The sequence below is a fragment of the Schistocerca americana genome, chromosome 4 (assembly GCF_021461395.2).
Source record: "Schistocerca americana isolate TAMUIC-IGC-003095 chromosome 4, iqSchAmer2.1, whole genome shotgun sequence".
Lineage (NCBI taxonomy): Eukaryota > Metazoa > Arthropoda > Insecta > Orthoptera > Acrididae > Schistocerca > Schistocerca americana.
The window spans coordinates 48,798,530-48,823,380 of record NC_060122.1 but is presented as its reverse complement, the minus strand read 5'-3'; positions in this window follow the sequence as shown (position 1 = coordinate 48,823,380).

Here is a 24,851-nt window from a genome sequence, read left to right as displayed (position 1 = left end):
TCATTTATCCGGTTAATACCTTCTTTCGATCTTCTTCTGTTACCGTCCACTCTCTAATATTCTAAACGTTAAGTTCTGATCTTCCGTGTTCATTACGTATTGGGTCTAATATTTTGTACACCCTCTAACATTTCTTGAAGTCCTCATTTCCGACCTTTCGGTGTTACTGACGTCCGTCTGTCTCACTCCCATTCATTAAACCTGGTGATGCCTTTATTTACTTTTATTCTCATGCCCTTTCCTGTCTTGTTACTCACCGTCACCACAAATGTGTTCAAAAACGTTGAAACGTAGTTTCAGTATATCAGCCTTTATTGTCACTTATTCCAGCAGCCAGATAGGAGAAATAAGGGATTTGTTCTGTAGCTTTTGAGTTGATAATAGTCGTTGAACAGAATGGGAATATTCCCTGAAATGCCATTACGCTAGTTTTAGGTAGGGAGAGTGTTGTACCTAGCGGATAGTGTAGCTAGGAACACGTGTTTACTTTTGGTCGTTACTTCAGTCACATGACAAATCTTAGACTCACATGAAGAAATTCTCGTTGGAGACCGCCATAAGCAGTTTACGCCATTTTCTTTAGTTTTAGCACTGATAGAAGGTTATGTTTCGTGAAGCATTCTTAAATATTTCGCATTGTACACATTTCAATTGGTGTATAATATACAAGGTGACTCAGCTGCCCCTACGGATCTTGTTTTATGCAGCCCGCCGTGTTATAACTGGCCTTCAAAGACCATGCGAGAGATTTTCATTCTCTCGTTCGCCACGCGCAAACTACAAATCCTTGAGAAACAATTAACAGGACATTTTTGTAGGAATAATTTTACACTGGGGTCCGTTTTCGCTAGAGGCCGTAGTTTTCGAGTTACTCAAGAAAATCGTACAAAAGTGACCTTCAAATGCATCCTTACTCCCACACTCAGCCCCTACCAGTCGGGATTTCTAGTACGTTGTTCACGGCACTCGCTCCTACTATTCGACAAAGATTTGTGACTGCACGAATTATTTCCCACTTTCCTTCACGTGGTTTCCATCTTGGGAAACAGTTCTGTACTCGAAAATGGGCTTACAAGCCTAATAAAGTTTATTCCTATATTCCACCACTGGATTAGTTGAGCACTTAAGAACTGTGTAAATTTTACCTAACAATTTAGTGAATTCTAACAGTACAAAATAAACAAAACTGTTACATAGTTGAATTCGTGTGGCTTTCAGACTACGAATGTACTCTGCTTGCGAGGGTTAAGTTTAAGCGTAACATCTACAAAAATCGTTTTTCTTTCATTACCCTCGCGGACAGGGTAGTAATGTTAAGGGTATAACCGACTATGCTGGTGGCGTGATACCCCAATCAACGCAGGCAAAGAAAGGTCGAAAATAATTTTCCCACTGAATTTTTTGCATTTTCTATATCTGAATGTGTTCAATAGCATCGTTCATTATCTCCAGGGACATTCACCACACATTGTGTTCCATAAAGGTCTCGTTTCATGCGTTTTGTCTATCACTTGCAATAATGCTGTTTTATTTTTCGTGTATTCGATTTAGACCTATTACTGTTAATTTTACACCCCATGCAGTCTTCCCGCCTGTCACTGACTTAACAAGTAATTCTTGAACATCTCGGTTAAACTACGGTGTTTCGTGTGTAGCACCGCCTCCCATTACACTTGCTGTTTTCGTACCTAAAGCTTCTCGTGCTGTATCTTGTATACGAAAAAATTGTATTGAGATCTCTACACATTATGTTGAGCTCATCGAATCAGATCGTGAAAGTTTTATCGAAAGACGAGAATGCGAGACATTTCCTCGTTTCCAGACGCGTCTTCGGCCTGCAATCTGACTGACTGGAGTAGCTATCCTGGGCTTACATTGTTATACACAGCGACAACAGCGCCTCAAGCGGTGGAGAAGCTACGCTGCTGAATACGGTATTCATTAAATGTAAACAGTATCGTTTATATTCATTTTTAAGATGTTTTTTACGAAAGGCAGCGTATGTAGTTCAAGAAATTGCAGTAATAATAGGAAGAAGACACCAAATTTGTCATTCTTCAGGTTTCCTAAGGACCCTGAGAGGTATGAAACATCATATTAGAGCGCTCTTTATTTACGATTTTTTTCTAAACTTTATTGAATTACTGAATTTGTTTTTCTTTTTTAGGAGCAAGAAATGGTGAATAAACTGTAGAAGACAGGACCTGCTGCAAAAAGATGCCCTTTATTTGCACAATAACGTGAAGTTTTGTGCGTTACATTTCGAGTCAAACCAGTTCATGAGCACGGAAAAGAAGACATCGATATGCAATGCTGTTCCTACGTTATTTGTCGTGCCGAATAAGCCACAACTAGTGACGATGAAGAGAAAATTTGCCATACAAACGTGAAAGTGTTACTGCAAAAACAAAACTGTCTCCTGACACAGAAGAAACAACTACCACAAGTGTTACTACACGAGAGACATATAAAATCACTAACAACGGAATCTGCAACACAGACATCTTTTGAAGATGAAATGCTTAGATTACGTGAAATTATTCGCGTGTTGGAAAATCGTGTGAAATGTAAAAACGTGCAAATCATTAGACTTAGTACAAAATTACTACGTGACAAGGAAAGTGCCCATTGTAAGAATAAACTGCAACCACGTCACAGGACACAAGTACAAAAGGATAAGCTCATTTTAAAAAGTGTTGGTTCCAAGTACTTGAAAAAAGATGCTCTCGATTTATTGATAAGCCAAATCAGTATACCACTGAATGGAAAACGTGGTGCGAGATGGGAAGATGAAACTAAGTAATTTGCACTTAATTTGTTGTATTGTAGTACTCAGGCATACAGTTTTTTATCACGCTGTTTTAGCCTTCCATCAGTACGTACCTTACAAAGGTTGTAAGTAGGCTGTTTATGTTTTCTTATTGGCAACGTTACGTAGCGCTCTGTATGAAAATCGGCAGCTGGATGTGAACAGCGCGTAGCGTTGCGCAGTTGGAGGCGAGCCGCCAGCAGTGGTGGATGTGGGGAGAGAGATGGCGGAGGTTTGAAATTTGTTAGACTGGATGTCATGAACTGCTATATATATTATGACTATTAAGGTAAATACATTGTTTGTTCTCTACAAAAATCTTACATTTGCTAACTATGCCTATCAGTAGTTAGTGCCTTCCGTAGTTTGAATCTTTTATTTAGCTGGCAGTAGTGGCGCTCGCTATATTGCAGTAGTTCGAGTAATGAAGATTTTTGTGAGGTAAGTGATTTGTGAAACGTATAGGTTAATGTTAGTCAGGGCCATTCTTTTGTAGGGATTTTTGAAAGTCAGATTGCGTTGCGCTAAAAATATTGTGTGTCAGTTTAAGCACAATCTTGTATAGATTTTTCTAAGGGGACGTTTCAAGGTATGTGGAAGATATACAGTTGAATTGTGGGATAAATAATAACATATTTCATCTTTTAAAGCAGAAAGTGCAGCAGTTACCAGAAACTGATATAATTGTTAATTTGTCTATGGATGAGATGTCACTAACGGAAAATTTGATATATGACAGCTCTAGGGATCGTGTTATTGGATTTGAAGACATGGGTTTCATACGGACATCTGTGGTTGCCAATACTGCATTAGTTATAATGATTAACGGCATCTTCTCAAATTTTAAACAGCCATTAGTATATTATTTCTCCAAAGGACCAGTAGGAGCCACCCATTTGACGCGCATATTTTTTGAAGTTGTCAGAAAACTCACAGAAATTGGTTTGGTTGTAAAAACATGTGTGACAGACCAAGGCTCGAATTTTGTGGATTGGAGGCACAGACTGGGTATCACACCAGTTAATCCATGCTTAGTACACGAAGGGAGTAAGATCTTTTTTATGACACCTCACACTTGATAAAAAGCATACGCAATAATTTATTCAGGTATAACATTATCCACACAACAGATGAAGGAGGGATTGGCACCGCTTCAAGGAAGGACATTTGTCATTTATACTCAAGTGATTATGAAAGGAAGTACAAGTTGGCCCCCAAGCTCACTAAAAGAGCTGTCCAACTGCTAGCATTTTCAAAAATGAAGGTAAACACTGCAGTTCGTGTGTTGAGTCATACAGTAGCAGCACGCATTTAGACACTTGTTACTTGTGGCACCATATCATCATCTGCTATTGCTACTGCAGATTTTTGCCAAAAAGTAAACGATATTTTTGACATATTTAATGCATATAGTGTTAAAGGGCCTGTATCCTTAAGGAACTGCATTACAAGTGCCTCAAGACATTTGGAAATTTTAAATACACTGAAGCCATAGATGTTGTTGTTGTTTGTTGTTGTGGTCTTCAGTCCCGAGACTGGTTTGATGCAGCTCTCCATGCTACTCTATCCTGTGCAAGCTTCTTCATCTCCCAGTACCTACTGCAACCTACATCCTTCTGAATCTGCTTAGTTTATTCATCTCTTGGTCTCCCTCTACGATTTTTACCCTCCACGCTGTCCTCCAATACTAAATTGGTGATCCCTTGATGCCTCAGAACATGTCCTACCAAACGATCCCTTCTTCTGGTCAAGTTGTGCCACAAACTCCTCTTCTCCCCAATCCTATTCAGTACCTCCTCATTAGTTATGCAATCTACCCATCTAAACTTCAGCATTCTTCTGTAGCACCACATTTCGAAAGCTTCTATTCTCTTCTTGTCCAAACTATTTATCGTGTATGTTTCACTTCCATACATGGCTACACTCCATACAAATACTTTCAGAAATGACTTCCTGACACTTAAATCTGTACTCGATGTTAACAAATTTCTCTTCTTCAGAAACGCTTTCCTTGCCATTGCCAGTCTACATTTTATATCCTCTCTACTTCGACCATCATCAGTTATTTTGCTCCCCAAATAGCAAAACTCCTTTACTACTTTAAGTGTCTCATTTCCTAATCTAATACCCTCAACATCACCCGACTTAATTCGACTACATTCCATTATCCTCGTTTTGCTTTTGTTGATGTTCATCTTATATCCTCCTTTCAAGACACCATCCATTCCGTTCAACTGCTCTTCCAAGTCCTTTGCTGTCTCTGACAGAATTACAATGTCATCGGCGAACCTCAAAGTTTTTATTTCTTCTCCATGGATTTTAATACCTGCTCCGAATTTTTCTTTTGTTTCCTTTACTGCTTGCTCAATATACAGATCGAATAACATCAGGGAGAGGCTACAACCCTGTCTTACTCCCTTCCCAACCACTGCTTCCCTTTCATGTCCCTCGACACTTATAACTGCCATCTGCTTTCTGTACAAATTGTAAATAGCCTTTCGCTCCCTGTATTTTACCCCTGCCACCTTCAGAATTTGAAAGAGAGTATTCCAGTCAACATTGGCAAAAGCTTTCTCTAAGTCTACAAATGCTAGAAACGTAGGTTTGCCTTTCCTTAATCTTTCTTCTAAGATAAGTCGTAAGGTCAGTATTGCCTCACGTGTTCCAGTATTTCTACGGAATCCAAACTGATCTTCCCCGAGGTCGGCTTCTACTAGTCTTTCCATTCGTCTGTAAAGAATTCGTGTTAGTATTTTGCAGCTGTGGCTTATTAAACTGATTGTTCGGCAATTTTCACATGTGTCAACGCCTGTTTTCTTTGGGATTGGAATTATTATATTCTTCTTGAAGTCTGAGGGTATTTCGCCTGTCCCATACATTTTGCTCACCAGATGGTAGAGTTTTGTCAGGACTGGCTCTCCCAAGGCCGTCAGTAGTTCCAATGGAATGTTGTCTACTCCAGGGGCCTTGTTTCGACTCAGGTCTTTCAGTGCTCTGTCAAACTCTTCACGCAGTATCGTATCTCCCATTTCATCTTCATCTACATCCTCTTCCATTTCCATAATATTGTCCTCAAGTACATCGCCCTTGTATTGACTCTCTATATACTCCTTCCACCTTTCTGCTTTCCCTTCGTTGTTAGAACTGGGTTTACATCTGAGCTCTTGATATTCATACAAGTGGTTCTCTTATCTCTAAAGGTCTCTTTAATTTTCCTGTAGGCAGTATCTATCTTACCCCTAGTGAGATAAGCCTCTACATCCTTACATTTGTCCTCTAGCCATCCCTGCTTAGCCATTTTGCACTTCCTGTTGATCTCATTTTTGAGACGTTTGTATTCCTTTTTGCCTGCTTCATTTACTGAATTTTTATATTTTCTCCTTTCATCAATTAAATTCAATATTTCTTCTGATACCAAAGGATTTCTACTAGCCCTCGTCTTTTTACCTACTTGATCCTCTGCTGCCTTCAATACTTCATCCCTCAAAGCTACCCATTCTTCTTCTACTGTATTTCTTTCCCCCATTCCTGTCAATTGTTCCCCTATGCTCTCCCTGAAACTCTGTACAACCTCTGGTTCTTTCAGTTTATCCAGGTCCCATCTCCTTAAATTCCCACCTTTTTGCAGTTTCTTCAGTTTTAATCTACAGGTCATAACCAATAGTTTGTGGTCGGAGTCCACATCTGCCCCTGGAAATGTCTTACAATTTAAAACCTGGTTCCTAAATCTCTGTCTTACCATTATATAATCTATGTGATACCTTTTAGTATCTCCAGGGTTCTTCCATGTATACAACCTTCTATCATGATTCTTAAACCAAGTGTTAGCTATGATTAAGTTGTGCTCTGTGCAAAATTCTACCAGGCGGCTTCCTCTTTCATTTCTTAGCCCCAATCCATATTCACCTACTACGTTTCCTTCTCTCCCTTTTCCTACACTCGAATTCCAGTCACCCATGACTATTAAATTTTCGTCTCCCTTCACTATCTGAATAATTTCTTTTATTTCATCATATATTTCTTCAATTTCTTTGTCATCTGCAGATCTAGTTGGCATATAAACTTGTACTACTGTAGTAGGTGTGGGCTTCATATCTATCTTGGCCGCAATAATGCGTTCACTATGCTGTTTGTAGTAGCTTACCCGCATTCCTATTTTCCTATTCATTATTAAACCTACTCCTGCATTACCCCTATTTGACTTTGTGTTTATAACCCTGTAGTCACCTGACCAGAAGTCTTGTTCCTCCTGCCACCGAACTTCACTAATTCCCACTATATCTAACTTTAACCTATCCATTTCCCTTTTCAAATTTTCTAACCTACCTGCCCGATTAAGGGATCTGACTTTCCACGCTCCGATCCGTAGAACGCCAGTTTTCTTTCTCCTGATAACGACATCCTCTTGAGTAGTCCCCGCCCGGAGATCCGAATGGGGGACTATTTTACCTCCGGAATATTTTACCCAAGAGGACGCCATCATCATTTAATCATACAGTAAAGCTGCATGCCCTCGGGAAAAATTACGGCCGTAGTTTCCCCTTGCTTTCAGCCGTTCGCAGTACCAGCACAGCAAGGCCGTTTTGGTTATTATTACAAGGCCAGATCAGTCAATCATCCAGACTGTTGCCCTTGCACTACTGAAAAGGCTGCTGCCCCTCTTCAGGAACCACACGTTTGTCTGGCCTCTCAACAGACACCCCTCCGTTGTGGTTGTACCTACGGTACAGCTATCTGTATCGCTGAGGCACGCAAGCCTCCCCACCAACGGCAAGGTCCATGGTTCATGGGGGGGGGGGGGGGGGAAGCCATAGATACAGTTACGGAAATTAGTAGATGCTGATGGAGAAATCTTTTCACCTAGGATTAAGTGTGTTAAAGGACTTCTGGGTAACATAAGCGCTTTGAACATGTTTTTTGATGATGTTGTGGATGGAACCAAGTTATATTTATTAACACGCAAAATTAATCAAGATCCACTGGAAAACTTTTTCTCAGTGATAAGGCATAAAGGCGGTTTTTGTAGCAACCCATCACCACGACAGTTTTGTGCTGCATTCAGTAATTGTGCTTTAAGCAAATTAATGAACACACACAGTGTAGCTACCTCCAATTGTGAGGGGATCAGCTGGGTTCAGACAATAGTGGATATGAAAGCAGCGGCCAAATTACTTGTTTCACCACTGTTGGACATCAGTGACACGAGTTCAGTGATCAGACTACCAAATGTGGAAGTTCAAACAGACCTCGGAGAGGTAAACAGCATGAGATACGTGTTTGGTTATGTATTAAAGAAACTGCTTACAATTCATGACTGTTATAAATGTAGGACAGTACTTGTAGATGGCAGCCAAGACTTTGACGCAAATGACAAAGTTTATTGTCATTTTAAAAGCTATGAAGGCAACTTTGGAAGCCTATTGATTTGTGAAGAAGATGTCAAAGAATTTGCAACTCATTGTGAGACTAAGATGACTTTTACTTTTGATGAATATGCTCACATAAGTAATTGTGGTGCTTCCTTTGTGAACATCCACCTGGGTGCTGTGCTGTACCAAGCTGCTGTTAATAAGACTGTTTGTGAAAGTGAGGCTCTTTTACATTATTAAATTCATGAATCAAGAACTATTCTGTAGGAGCAAGAGAAGAAATAAAAAAGTGATGAAGCTGGCTCATTTGGGTTGCTAAAGTGTTAGGACTGATTCATTCATTTAATTTTATTTTCGTGAAATGTATCAATGGGATATAATAAAGCTGTAAAATAGTCATGGTTTTTATTGAGATAACGTGATACCATAAATAATAAGATGGAAATTGTATTTTTGGAACCATGCTTCCTGTGAAGCAGAACGTAATGAAAGGTGATGTGTCGCAACTGCCGTGAGATAACGTGATACCTCTGCCAGGCACTGAAGGCAACTTGCAGAGTATCAATGTTGATGTAGATGTGTTACATACATAGGAAAATCCCAGAATGTATTATCAGTGCTAACATGAAAGAAAAAACAAACAAAAGAGGAAACATTTAGCGCACAGGAGGGCCTACTTCCTTCAGCCCTTACGCTACACTATAGTTATGTAATTTCGGCCTTTTGTCTTGGGTATCACAGGGACCCGGCAGGTTAGCCGAGAGCACTAATGCGCTGCTTCCTGGACTCGGGTAGGCGCATAGTCCCAGGATCGAATCCGCCCGGCGGATTAACGACGAGGGCCGGTTGCTACTTTCGCGTTCTCGTCAGTACGGAACCAGAACGTTTAAGTTCTACCACCGTAGAGACGGAAGATCCGCGATTCGGAATGTCAGAACTGTGCAGTAAGTAGCGGCCGGAGCACCACCACAAAATTACCCAGCACTAACACTCCAAACTATCCACTCTCGGATAGAGATTTTAACCGTGTTCAACCCAGTGGTAACGTATCGAACTATTTTTCTCCGAATCATACAGTTTGGGGGAAAAGCAGTGAGAATAATTACTTTTGGAAACCTTTTATCAGTCAAAGCCTGTTATAACATTAAACTGTTTCGCTTAATAAAACGGCCATCAGGCCAAATCGGGCACAGTGTCCACACAAAAAGATGAAGTCAATTTTCGACACTGAATAAATAACTACTTTCACTTACTACGGTCACTTGGCAGTAAGTACTATTAATCCCACTTTCTGTACGACTAAATTTCATTTCTTTAGGACTATTAACGTTTTACTAACACCAATATTTATCTGGCTTTCTTTGACATGGAGAAGCAACACGAACAATTACTGTTAAGACTGTTGCAGTTAAACATTTATGTTACTTTACTTTGAGAAATACTATTGAAAACTTATCCTCATGGTCACGCAAAGCGGTGGCTCTTAAACTGATACGTGCAAACTTTAGTATTTAATAATGAGATTCAGAATTTGCTACCAAAACATTACTATTGCCAGTAATTTACTATTATTCAAGTTTCAATAAGCATCAGGATATTCGGAATAAATTCGTTTAGGTAAGGACCCTACTGAGGTAAATGAAATAGGAAAATTACGGTTAAACACAAAGGTACATTGAACACTTATATTCCACTGATTGAAGAAGGATGGTTCATACTGTGATACACTTCTAAATAAAGTACTTTGCCTGTTACTGATGTCGAAGGTGGCGTGAGGCGGTGCTGCGTAGTAACATTGCGCAGGTACGGCTCTTGATTTACTTATCTCTGTCTTCCTCTTGGTGGCGACGATGAAATTGCAAATTTTTGAGCTATTAATTTATTGCCGTGCTGCGCCAATCATGTAGAATATGTCAGAGGCCAAAACCCAGTCTTGCAGGTAAATTAGGGGCCTCTAGTGCTTGACCAACGAAATGCGTGTTCACCACTTGCATTGCAGCTACCGACTCTATGCTACTCGCGCGCCAATTCTCACTCGCGCGCCCCACCAGCTTTTCCATTCCACCACAGAACGGAGTTCCGTTCTACCTATGATCCCTACACTTCTGCTTCCGAAAAACCTACGTATGAACCATCTACAATTGCATGACAGCATATACATACAAAATTAACATAATTAATTACAGTTGTACTTGAAATATTACATAATTATTTACAAAATATGTTTTAATACATTTATTCCACCTACGTCAAAGACGTTATTTTAAACAGATAAACTACACTTAACAAGAGCTTACTCTCGTTACAGTATTTTATTCATTTTGCAAAATTATTATGGAACAAAAAAATTTTAAAATATACAGATTAATGGCAGTATTATATTTACATTAGCATTACACGGTGTGCTGGTCAGCCTGGATGTGGTTTTTAGGCCGTTTTCCACATCCCACTAGTTGAATACCGAGCTGGTCCCGCCTCAGTTACACGACCCACAGACATTTGAAACACATTCGCACTATTTCATGATTTACACTAGATGCAGACAGCTGGGGTACACTGATTCTTTCGCCTGTGGTACAGGGTGAGGTCAGCAATCCCTTCAAATTAGCCAGGCCACATCAGATTGTAACCATGCCGACCCTGAGGAAACTGCGGGATGAGACACAAGCGAAAGAAAGACAGAAAGAAGTCTTGGGTATCACAGTGTCTCTTGAAGGCTTATATTGCTGATAACAGGGGTGACGTGTTTGTGACAAATCTTCAATGTGCCGTTACTGTAAGTTGCAGTATAAAACAGATAAGTGTGCCAAAGAAATATGGCGTCTGCCACGTCGAGTCATTTACGTCTGGAGCGAATGCATGTTGAACGTTTAGCGTCTTCGCCTTCAAATGACTGTGTGGAACTAACAGTGGAGTTTCGCGTCACAAATTTATGCAGTTTCCGTACGACACAAGCTCCGTACGGACTTTCAGATTCAAATGGCCGTTATGGCCGCCCTTCCCCTACCACTGTTAGTTACTTTATTCCTCAGTTATCTGTCTTCTGGCTGGTTTGATGCGGCCCACCATGAATTCCTCTTCGGCGCCAAACTCCTCATATCAGAGTAGCACTTGCTAGCTACGTCGCCAGTCACTTGATGTATTCCAGTCTGCATCTTCCCCTTTAACTTTACCCTTTATATCGAGTGCAATGGACGATAATCCCTTATGTCTTAACACGTGTCCCGCCATCCTGTTCCTTCTTCTTGCTATGTTTTCCACGTATTTCTTTGGTCGCAGATTTCATGCTCTCTACTGGATGTAAAATTAGAGCCTCTTGATAACTTCATTAACTGATTGTATAGACAATGTGGACTCCTACCGTCTGTTCTGTCTCTTGGTAATTGATTGAGGGAACAAGGAGAACCCAGGATAGCGGGAGAGTTTTCCGTTCCATGAGTCCTGCGTCATCCTACTTGACAGCCCGAGAGAATTACTCAAACGAACCGTACATCTTATCGACATAAATGCTAGGAGTTAACAGAACCTCCACATTACTCCCAGTGCAGCCTTTTTGTGCTGAGGTTATGTTGCCTCGTATCAGATAAATTTTTATAAGCCCACGACAAATTTCTTTACACCGTATCCAAAGGAAGGCGTCTCTCGACTTCTCCAATACTTCAAACGAAAAGTATTAAAAATGGCGTATCCGATGTCGGTGCAACGTTAGAGCCTTCACTTGGTACAGAAGGCGCTGCGTTGTACAAGCTTCTCTCCATCGAGCTGACTCTGTACTTGTCGATGCTATCTCCTGTGAACTCTGTCGATTCATAGAAACCTTATGGCTCCATTCTACCTTCGCTCAGGTCACATCATCGACCAACTGGCAGAATACAGGAGAGAAATATGCAGCTCTTATAGCTGTAGATGCTGTTACTTTTCTCCGTAAAGTAGTATTTGAAACAATATCTATCATTATAGCAAAACTGCAATTGTAGCACGTCGTATGTATAGATGCAAATGTGTGATGAAACACAATACATAGCCCCGAATGAAATTTTCACTCTGCAGGGGAATGTGAGCTGATATGAAACTTCCTGGCAGATTAACACTGTGTGCAGGATCGACACTCGAACTGCGGGCCTTTGCCGTTTCCGGGCAAGTGCGTCTCCCATTTTTTTTGTTCTGTTTTTCTCTCGTTTTTTTCCCCACAACAGTTGGTCAGGGCGTATGTCACATTACAGCTGTCCAAGTTGATTGTTGAACACTTCATTTTTTATTACCGCGTGTAGCCAGCCCTCTGGCGCAACACGCTGAGCTCCCGTGCAGGCAAACCGAGTGAGCTGCCCAAGCACGACTCTCGACTGGTCCTCACAGCTGTACTTACAGCAGTACCTCATATCCTACCTATGAAACTTTTTAATCTACTACGAAGTATCACAATGTAGCGTGTTTCAAAAATGATTTCACAAAATTAGGGGACAGGTTCCTCACAGCAAAGCAAGCAAAAAAGATTATATAAACGTGTTTCTGAAAAGCCTTCGTTTTCGAGTTATTAATAAAACCTTACAACAGGCTGTATTCCTATGTTAAAAATATGGTTCGCGTTGTTGTTATTCGGAGTTGTTATAATATTCAAGTCGCATTTACAGTCAATATTCCCACAAAACATCTCTTTTTTATGTAATCAAAGCTTAAAAATAACTAAATATCAAGATTCCGTCACGTGATCGAAAACACACTGTTATTGGCTGACGCTCTAGTGACGTCACGGACCAGAACTAAGACGAAGCTATGGGTGTGTTACAGGAATGTTAGCCGTAGTTGCCCGCTTTTTGCGTACTTTTTCTGCAAATAATTTAGCTATCAAGTGAAGTAAAATGCATTTACAAATTTTAAGTAACAATAGAACGAAATTTCGTGAACGCTGATAGTGCAAAGCTTATGAAAATTGACGTGTTTATGCTCTACTCGTTTAGAGCGGCGATATGTGCAAGACGGACATTCTTTTGCCTGCTCCCTGCAACGTCATTAAAAATGTTCAAAGCTAAGGAACTGCCGAAATTTTGCAAATGGATCCGTATATTACAAATAGGCTGCGACTATCTGTCATGGAATACGACTCAAAGCACAGTAAAATAATTATTGGCAAATCTTAGTGCTTATTTCCGCTTTGCAAGATACTCAGCAGAGGTATGACAACAAGCATGGGCTCTGTGGCCCAGCGGGTAGCGCGTGTAACTCGGGCTAAGAACAACGCAGGTTCCAGTTCAGTTCTCGGAGGGGCATATATTTCTACATCTTCCACTAAGTCTTAGAGGCTGTTCTGAATGAAGTCCCCATGACACCTGTAAGACTTGCTCGGAGAATGTATGATCTATCGGATGGTCACCTACAATTCCAGCTCACATATGAAACTAAACTGATAGTGATGCCTAATCTGTACTGTATCCTCGGTATTGTGAAGGGCCATATGTGTTGGTTGTGTGAAGTTTTTATTGCTTCTCTTCCAAGTGCTGCCTCGTCTTTAATCAAAACTGAAGAGAAATACGACGCATTGGCACTTTGTCCAACAAACCATCGGCACAAGTTCTGTGGCGGATGACCAGAAGGTGTAAGGCTCAGTACACATTGAAGATGATACAGATACACGAGTTCGTGTTCAAGTATCCACCATGCTAAACTTGGAGATGTCACAACATGCCTGGGAGACTTGTCTTGCGCTGGTAGTTCGCTCTTGTTCGACAGCCCGTGGCATGTGCTCTTCTTGGAGTCGCATACGAGCAACATCTGGGTTTCATCGAGTAATGGTCTGCGCTGCTGCGGATCCTCTCTGGACATCGCGACGATCCACAACACAGAGGTTGGATGACTGGGCTGTTCTCGGTCTGCAAACGCCATCTGCTACAGCCGTGCAGTCTCATGTGCACCCCTGCGAAGACAACGCTTTCTAGGATGATGTTGCAATCTTCAGGCCGAAAATTGGTTTGACGCGGCTCCCCATGCTACTCTATCCCTTGCAAACCTCTTCATCTCTGGTGTAACCTACATACCTCTGAATCTGACTACTGTGTTCATCTCTTGGTAACCCTCTACGATTTTTACCCTGCACGCTTCCCTCCAACACAAAATTGATGCTCCCCTCATATTTCAGAATGTGTCCTCTCACCCGATCCCTTCTTCTAGCTAGGTTTGCCACAAATTTCTTTCGTTCCCAAGTTCTCTTCAGCACTTTCTCATTAGTTACATGATCTGTCCATCCATTCTTCAGCATTATTCAGTAGCAGCGCATTTAAAAAGCCTCTATTCTCTTCTTGTGTAAACTATCGTCCATGTTTCACTTCCATGCATGGCTGCACTAAATACAAATACTTTCAGAAAAGACTTCCTAACAGTAAAGATACATTCTTTGTTAATAAATTTCTCTTCTTCAGAAAAGATTTCCTTCCCATTGCCAGTCTACGTTTTATATACTTTCTACTTCAGCGATCATCTGTTATTTTGCCACCCAAGTAACAAAACTCATGTAGTGTCTCGTTTCTTAATGTAATTCCCTCAGTATCACCTCACTTAATTTGTCTTTCCATTACACTTGTTTTGCTTTTGTTGATATGCATCTTATATGCTTCTATCAGGACACTGTCAATTCCGTTCAGCTGTTCTTCCATGTCCTTAGCTGTCTCTGGCAGAATGAGGATCTCATTTGCAAATCTCAAGGTTTTTATTTCTTCCTCCTGAACTTTAATTACTACTCCAAATGTTTCTCTGGTTTCTTTTACTACTGGCTCTATCCATAGGTTGAATAACATCGAGGACAGGCTACAACCCTGTCTCACTCCCTTCTCAACCATTGCTTCCCTTTCATGCCCATTATAACTTGCGTCTGGTTTCTGCACCAGTTGTAAATAGCTTTTCGCTCTCCGTATTTTAGCCTCCTATCTGCAGCATCTATTGATTATGATCTGTAGAATAAAAAAATGCTTCAAATGGCTCTGAGCACTATGGGACTTAACATCTGAACACATCCATGCCCGAGGCAGGATTCGAACCTGCAACCGTAGCAATCGCGTGGTTCCGGACTGTAGCGCCGAGAACCGCTCAACTACCGCGGCCGGCTCTGTAGATTAAAATTGAAGAAACTGCAAAAAGGTGGGAATTTGAGGAGATGGGACCTGGATAAACTGAAAGAACCAGAGGTTGCAGAGAGCTTCAGGGAGAGCATTAGGGAACGATTGACAAGAATGGGGGAAAGAAATACAGTAGAAGAAGAATGGGTAGTTTTGAGAGATGAAATAGTGAAGACAGCAGAGGATCACGTAGGTAAAAAGATGAGGGCTAATTGAAATCCTTGGGTAACAGAAGAGATATTGAATTTAATTGACGAAAGGAGAAAATACAAAAATGCAGTAAATGAAGCAGGCAAAAAGGAATACAAACCTGTCAAAAATGAGATCGACAGGAAGAGCAAAATGGCTAAGCAGGGATGGCTAGAGGACAAATGTTAGGATGTAGAGGCGCTCAGTTCTAAGCAAAGAAGGGAAGGCAGAAAGGTGGAAGGAGTATATAGAGGGTTTATACAAGGGCGATGTACTTGAGGACAATATTATGGAAATGGAAGAGAATGTAGATGAAGATGAAATAGGAGATATTATACTGCCGGGAGAGTTTGACAGAGCACTGAAAGACCTAAGTCGAAACAAGGCCCCAGGAGTAGACAACATTCCATTAGAGCTACTGACAACCTTGGGAGAGCCAGGCCTAACAAAACTCTACCATCTGGTGAGCAAGATGTATGAGACAGGCGAAATATCCTAAGACTTCAAGAAGAATATAATAATTCCAATCCCAAAGAAAGCAGGTGTTGACAGATGTGAAAATTAACCGAACTATCATTTTAATAAGCCACGGCTGCGAAATACTAACATGAATTCTTTACAGACGAATGGAAAGACTGGTAAAAGCCGACCTCGGGGAAGATCTGTTTGGATTCCGTAGAAATGTTGGAACACGTGAGGCAATACTGACCCTACGACTTATTTCAGAGAATAGATTAAGGAATGGTAAACCTACGTTTCTAGCATTTGTAGACTTAGAGAAAGCTTTTGACAACGTTGACTGGATCACTCTCTTTCAAATTCTGAAGGTGGCTGGGGTAAAATACAGGGAGAGAAAGGCTATTTACAATTTGTACAGAAACCAGATGGCAGTTATAACAGTCGAGAAGCAATGGTTGGGAAGAGAGTGCGACGGGGTTGTAGACATTCCCCGATGTTATTCAACCTGAAAAATGTCAAAGCTTTTCATGTTTTTAATTAAAGGAGATAATTGCTTTTAAAATCAATCATTAGTTTATGGCAATATATGAAGTGTGATGGAGGTGAATTATTGTGTCATTAAGCATCGGTAAAGAGCTATGATTCTTCTCTTTGCAAACTTGGTGTACTTTGTGCATGAAAGGAATTCTTGAAGATTTGCTTAAAGAAAACGAACAAAACACCACGAATGACCTACACCCGGTAGTAAGGATAGCGATTGGAAAAGTAACCTTCCAAGGAATCATAGATAGCGGAAGCCAGATTTCGGCTATTTCAAGGCAGCCTTCGAAGGGTGCAAGGGTGATCAAACATGGCCTACCCTTAAAATGAGCCGGCTAGTGTGGCCGAGCGGCTATAGGCGCTTCAGTCTGGAGCTGCGCGACCGCTACGGACGCAGGTTCGAATCCTGCCTCGGGCATGGATGTGTGTCATGTCCTTAGGTTAGTTAGGTTTAATTAGTTCTAAGTTCTAGGGGACTGATGACCTCAGCAGTTAACTTCCATAGTGCTCAGACCATTTGAACCTTTAAAAATAAAAAAGATTAAAATGCGGGGGGCAATCGCGGGAAAATGCATGGAAGTAGGGCAACAGGTACGACTGGAATTTACCTGTCAGAGCTACCAGTTCGAAGGCAATTTCATTGTGGTCCCAAAGTTGGCGATCAAATTGTAATAGGCATGGACTTCTTGTACGAGAACCAGGCCGTAATTGATATAGGTAGCGGCACGGTCACCTTCCAGAAGGGCAAGATAAGGCAGGTCAGATTTGAAGAACAGGCTATTCCGGCGCAGCTCCCTACTAACTGTCTGCGACTACATATTGTAGAGCAAGGAGGCAGAAATGGTGAGGAAGAAGAACACGAACAACGCATTCTGAGGTGGCTAGAAGAGGGAGTTCATGTAAAGGATGAACTAGCACAGGTGATAGACGGCAACGTCGACGCATGCGGGAATATAGCGATAAAGGAACGAGAAGATTCAAAAATGGTTCAAATGGATCTGAGCACTATGGGACTTAACATCTGAGGTCATGAGTCCCCTAGAACTTGGAACTACTTAAACCTAACTAACCTAAGGTCATCACACACATCCATGCCCGAGGCAGGATTCGAACCTGCGACCGTAGCGGTCTTGCAGTTCCAGACTGTAGCGACTAGAACCGTTCGGCCACTCCGGCCGGCTGAACGAGAAGATCTGAGGAACATTCTAAAGGACAACTTAGAAGTTTTTTGGCCGAAACCAGGGGCTATACGAAACCTCCAGTACGAGTTCCGAGTGAAGGTGAAAGGGTACAGTACCGCCCGACATTGAAAATAGGTACAACATACTTCATTATTTTTGTCAGAACAACACATTTTTTTTGTAAAATAACTCAATCTCAATTAATACAGCGAAGCCGGATACCAGTGTGGGAAAGAATGACAATTTATTTATTTAACTGATCACATGTGCACTCCCACAAAGTAAATCCCTACATCCAGTTTGGTGAGATCTGTGAAATGAATGAATGTAAGGTCGTCTGCTAACCGCAGATAGTGAATGTGAATATATGATCATCTTTGAGACGATCCTTTGGCCACCTTTGGTGGGAACAAAGAGATGAAATTTACCTGAGCTTTGAGCGCCTGAAATATGGCTGACCAATGCGGTAGCAAGGTGCTCCCCCCACTTCGACAAAGGTGTGAGAGGACCTAGAGAACGGCCATGTTTCAGCACTCTGCCGCTGGATCTTGTGCTGTTAAGACCTGTTTTAGTTGTGCTCCGTAATGACGAAAGAGTGGAGACATGGTATGCATGTGGAATATTTAAGAGTAGTTTGAAATAATAATTTCTCTATTTCAGGAACTTTTGTGGGGAGAATTAAATGTCAGGCAGGTAATATTAATGGGATCGTAGTAATCTTCGGAAGTGACCAACGGTCACAACGAAACCACGTGTACCAATAAGTTGAAATACTTCCGTGTGCTTAAGTTAAGCTGAATTATTAGCGTGTGTACAATAAGTTGAAATATTTAAGAAATAGCGTGTGTACCATCAGATGAAATATTTAAGACATTGCGTGTGCAGGACTTGAAATTAGAGACGAGTACTTCCACGTGGTGAGTACTGTGTGAGTCTCAATCTGTTTATGAGACAAAGGATAAAGAGAAGTACTCGTCCATGGTATCAGTTGAGGACTCGCGTGTGTGATGAATATGTTCTTAATATTACTTTGCGTGATATGATTCCGTGTGACGCTAGATTCAAACTCTGAGAGAGAAGCAAGGTGAGTCGGCCGTCTATCTAGCAACGCCACTTGTCTTGCATTGCACAGGAAGACGTGCATATATCTCCAGAGTTCATAGTAGGAAAGTAGAATTACGAAGTGGGGCAGTGTCGTGTGAAACTGGGATAAATATTAATTGAAGTGGGAAAGATGAAAGTGATAGTGTTGTGACTATTTAGTGTTTTGTATTTCTTATTGCAGTGTGATGTACGTCATGTAATTTGGGTATGTGTGGTTTGCATGGGAGAGTAGCAAGGTAGTTTCAAAAGATTAGTGGGTTATGCTTGTTCCTTCTGTATCGCTCGATCTGGAGGAAAGTTTCGTGATGATGATTGTGAGAGTCGAAGTGTGAGATATAATAAAAGATCCACCATCCTATCCAGAAAGTGCACTGTAGCGTTAAATAATTACGAGACCATAATATAGAGATTCACCAATGTAAAGCCATGCCCACTGGGCGGAATTTCTCATGTGTTATTGTTGTAGGTTATAGAATTTGTGTGTTTAGGTTATAGAATTTATCGGAATAAATAAGATAGTCAAAAGAAAAAGATTGGTGGACTTTTCCTTCGAATTGTATGTTGTCATAATGTCCCGAATTTATAATGTGTGAGCCATTCATATTCAGTGCGGTGGCCATGTGTTGACAAAAGCCATTGAATAAACGACAAAAAGAAAATGTGGAGCGTAGTGTACAGTCAGAGTTCTGTAAATTACTGATAGTCAGAAGCGTTTTTCCGTCGCGTATTAATCATATAGGAGGATAACTTGTAGCTTAAGTGTGAGTACTAGAGTTCATGTTACTCGATAAATAAGAATGAATCCACTCGCTTTGCAGACCACTCCTCTTGCAGGCCTGACTGCTTGATGCCACAATATGAGAAGGCATGTGGGTGCCTCTCAAAGGAACATCGAAAGTTTAGAGTTACTCCAAACCCCATTCCATTGGCGATGAAACAAAAGGTCACTCGCGAGCTGAAAACTATGTTAGACAACGATGTAATCGAGCACGCGACCGTAGCGGTCGTGCGGCTCCAGACTGTAGCGCTACATCGTCATACTCTAGCCCCATACATATAGTGCCAAAGAGGGACGGTTGGATTCAGTTGGTTCTGGATACACGCCAGATCAACACGATCATAGAACCCGAAACCGATAGGCCAGAAAAATCAGAAGAATTATTAGAGAAATTTTATGGCGTCACCGTATTCTCTTCGATCGAGCTGCGTAGTAGTTTTTGGCAGCACGAACTAAAACCTTCCTGTCGGCAATACACAGCGTTCCTGGCCTTCGGACGTAGCTACCAATACAAAAGACTGCCGTTCGGGTTGAATGTATCCTCGGCTGCATTCATCAGAAGCCTAGATACGATCCTGCATTACACCCTAAAGGATCGGATCACGACATACGTGGATGACATCATTATCGCCGAAGCCTCGTGGGAGAAACTTAATGAAGAACTGGGGAACCCATTGAGTACTTTCAAAGCATACGGTGTCACGGTAAATTTAGAAAAATCATGCTTTGGAAGGTCTCAGGTAAAGTTTTTAGGCCACATAATCTCGGCCGAAGGGATCTATCCCGACCCGGAGAAATTAGAGGCATTTGAACAGTTCGCCACCCCCACCACCAGAAAGCAATTTAGAGGCTTTCTAGGTTTATGCAATTTTTACAAAAAATTCATAAACCTAGACTGTCTGGCTACCCCTCGTCTCTGTGCCCTTACGGGAAAGAAAACACCTTGGGTGTGGGAAGAGACAGCTGAGACTGAGTTCTATAAGCTAAAGGCTGCCTTAGTAGAAGCTCCCATACTATCGCATCCGGACCTCAGCAGAGACTTCTGTATAGCTACAGACTCGGCGAAAACAGGATTGGGTGTAGTAATGTTCCAGGAGTTCGAGTCCGAGGGGGGCATCGAAAGACCGAAAATCGGTTTCGCCAGCAGAACCCTGTCGAAATGCGAAAGGAACTACTCGGTAACAGAACTAGGGGCATTGGCTGTTGTGTGGGCGGTTGAGAAGTTCAGGTATTTCCTGTTTGGGAGAAAATATCGCGTCTACACTGACCATAAAGCGCTACAATTCCTGCTAACAGCCAAATCACACCACGGGAGATTAGGAAGATGGGTACTTTATCTGCAACAATACGAATTCTCGATCGTACACATTCCGGGTTCGACTAATATTATCGCCGACGCACTGTCCAGATCCCCTATCGGATTAACCGCCGCTGTACAAGATCATCTCGAGGAAAGTAATTTTAGCATCTTCTACATGAGGAAGGTTGCGTTCGAGAATTTCGTAACGGCCTCCATGCAAGATATTGCAAGAAACAGGATAAGGACCCAGTGTTGCGAAAGATTAAGGAACAATGGAGGGATAAAGAACAGATCAGAATTCGGCAATTTTATATCGTAAGAAAAAACATCCTTTTCTACCGTAGGGAAATCGAGGATGCGCCTTGGGTTTTGTGCATCCCCGAAGAGACGATCAATAAAATAATATGGTACACGCACCTGAGCTATGCACATTTCGGCCCCAGGAAGTGCTATCTAAAATTAAAAATGCTGTGCCATTTTAGGAGTATGGAGAGGCGCATCAGGAAGGTACTCTCCGTCTGCTAGTTGTGCCAAAAGTCCAAGCACAACAACCAGAATTCCCGAGCTCCCTTGTATCCGATGATCCCACAAAGACTGAAACAGTTAGGGGCCGCGGATCTTCTCGGTCCATTACCAGGGACCAGTCGTGGTTATTGCTATGTGCTCGTTGCGGTCGAGATTATGTCAAAATACGTAACGTTTGTGGTGTCACCGCCAGACACCACACTTGCTTGGTGGTAGCCTTTAAATCGGCCGCGGTCCGTTAGTATACGTCGGACCCGCGTGTCGCCACTATCAGTGATTGCAGACCGAGCGCCGCCGCACGGCAGGTCTAGAGAGATTTCCTAGCACTCGCCCCAGTTGTAAAACCGACTTTGCTAGCGATGGTTCACTGACAAAATACGCTCTCATTTGCCGAGACGATAGTTAGCATAGCCTTCAGCGACGTCATTTGCTACGACCTAGCAAGGCGCCATTACCAGTTACTATTGATACTGAATCATGTACCGTCAAGAGCGACGTTCACCATTAATGGATTAAATTTAAGTATTCCACCAGCTACGTCCGTTTTTTCTAAATTCTAATTTTTTTGGCCTGTTCCAGACCTCACGCCAGCCTGCGTGAGCTAAAACGCGTGCCTTTCGGCTTCCTCTCATACCGGTGTTGGCTCTCCTGCTAACCCACAGCAACGTTCACCCCGTCACGTAAGGCAACAGCAGCGACGGTATCAAAGGCAATCTGCAGGGACTTCTTATCGCAAGTAGGTAAAGTTGAGAGCATCATTACCGACAGTGGGCCGCAATTCAGGGCGAGGAAATGTGTTGAAACACTGGGACGACGCGGTATAAAGCACATTTTCATTTCAGCATTCCACCGTCTTCGAATCCGTCCGAGCGCGTGATAAAGGATTTAAGAAACCTTGGCCGAGTGTACTGCGCTAAGCAGCACTCCAACTGCGAGGTTTTCTTATCTGATTTTCAACAGGTTATGAATGAGCCTCAAGGGACAACGAAGTTTCGGCCGATTACGGTATTAAGAAACAGACACCCGACACACCGAATCAGGGAGCTGGTTGACTTCCCTTCTCGAGAGCGGACGCAGCACAGAGCTGTAGTAAACATGGCACTGGAAAATATACAGGCGGCGGCAGAAAAACGCAAAAGGTTCACAGACAGAGGGGCGAAGGTCAGACACTTTGAGGTCGGACAGAAAGTCCTATTGAAACCGCACCGACTGTCATGCAAGCGCCGGCCGAAGTGGCCGTGCGGTTAAAGGCGCTGCAGTCTGGAACCGCAAGACCGCTACGGTCGCAGGTTCGAATCCTGCCTCGGGCATGGATGTGTGTGATGTCCTTAGGTTAGTTAGGTTTAACTAGTTCTAAGTTCTAGGGGACTAATGACCTCAGAAGTTGAGTCCCATAGTGCTCAGAGCCATTTGAACCATTTTGTCACGCAAGCAAAAGGGGCTCTGCCAGAAATTTTTTTCTGTTTATGATGCACCATTTATAGTAAGAAGGGCGGCCCACCCGAACTCATACGAGTTAGAGTACATTAAGAGTCAACTATCATTAGGGTTACATCGTATAACGCATATGAAACCTTTTATTGGTTAGAAATGGTAATTTGTTTGCCTTTGTGTTTCTTGTGTTGCGTTAGTGTGGTGTGCGTACTGTAAGACCTTCGGTACACACACCATCAGATTATTTGACTTGTCGCTCTAACGAAGTAGGCAAGTATCAGCAATATGTCTCGTGGTCTTACCGTGGTGTGTTTATCTTCTGCCGTTAAGTCAGACGATAGAAACGCCACTTGCACGCTTAGAGCAACAGATTGACCGTGACCAACTTTAAACAGAACTTCATTAATTTTCACACACATTTATTAAAATAATAACAATCATAAACCTTACTTAACTTGATTCTGGATGCTATTGACAATTGACAATCTGAAGTTCCTTTGGTCTTGGTACGTTAATCTTATTCTCACATATCTCTGACACTTGACAAAGTGTCTATACATTTCTCTTCATGGCTATGTGCAGGAATATGATAATCTTATTAGGCGCAGACTGAAACTTGACTATAGACTAATGCAGACTAATGCAGACTGATTGATTGGAGGTCTGTACACTCGTTATAATACCTCGCGCGTTCATGTATCACTGCGCGAGTGTGATCCGCGATGAGAAAAGGTTCTACGTTAGCAGCAATCCCATTGGCTGCATTACATATTAATACGCGGATCGGCGGAAGCAGAATTTGGTCCGTCTTTATGGCAGCGACATCTCGTAGTGCGGAGACGGACGAGCGCTGCGCCTGCGCTGTTGTGCTTAGCGGGGCGCGCTCTATTGGGAAAGTTGTGTACGCGCTGACTACGCGGAACTATGTACACAACAGTTAGTAATAAGTTCTTGAAATGACTAGGATTTAGAGTGTATCAGGTACATCATGTTTTGTGTAGTGTCTTATTTTTGTGTCTTGTCTTCGGTGTGGGGAGAAATGGATTGTAGGGCAAGCCTTCAACATGGCGAACAAAAAATTCTAGGAAATGTAACAACATCCGAGTTACGCGACGGAAAATCAAACGATGCGAGATTAAAGCAGTTAGCTGTAATAATTAAACATTCTGTTTTTTTTATGTGTAGGATAGGGAACGAAAGAAGGAAAACTGAACGTCAAGGAAGATCAAAGGAAGACAGAATCGGACCAAAAGGTACGCAAGGAAGGACTGACAAAGAAAGCCTAAATCCAGTGAAAAGGGTAACATAAACTGCAGAGCGTAAACACAAGGATGTAAGTAAAAAGACGCATAGAGACACTAACCATTGAATGTATTCTAATGTTACAGACGGGAGACAAAGAAGAAGACCACGTAACAGACTCACACGAGTACTGCAGCCAAACAACAGTGCCTATTGTTGTAATTGTCTTTTAATAACTGTTCCAGATGGCCATCCTTAAATTCCTCAGCACATCCACATGTCCCAAACATAAAGGTACGATAGAAAAGAACGTAAAACGAGATTCCAGCTGGAATATTATTGTTAAAAACTATTAGTAAACAGATAGAAAGAAGAGTGTAAATGTATATTTTCATAGAAATGATATTTCTTTTTGTAATCCAAAGGCCTAGATAATTAGATTGGTATAGGTTATATTGGTTCAAATTGCTCTGAGCACTAACAGCTGTGGTCATCAGTCTCCTAGAACTTAGAACTACTTAAACCTAACTAACCTAAGGACATCATACACATCCATGCCCGAGGCAGAATTCGAACCTGCGACCGTAGCAGTCGCGAGGTTCCGGACTGAGCGCCTAGAATCGGTAGACCACTGCGGGTATAAGTTATATTGTTTTGTTTATTATTGCAATAAAAGTGCGTGATGACTGGGTGTTGTGTGATGTCCTTAGGTTAGTTAGGTTTAAGTAGTTCTAAGTTCTAGGGGACTGATGACCATAGATGTTAAGTTCCATAGTGCTCAGAGCCATTTGAACCATTTAATAAAAGTGGATGTA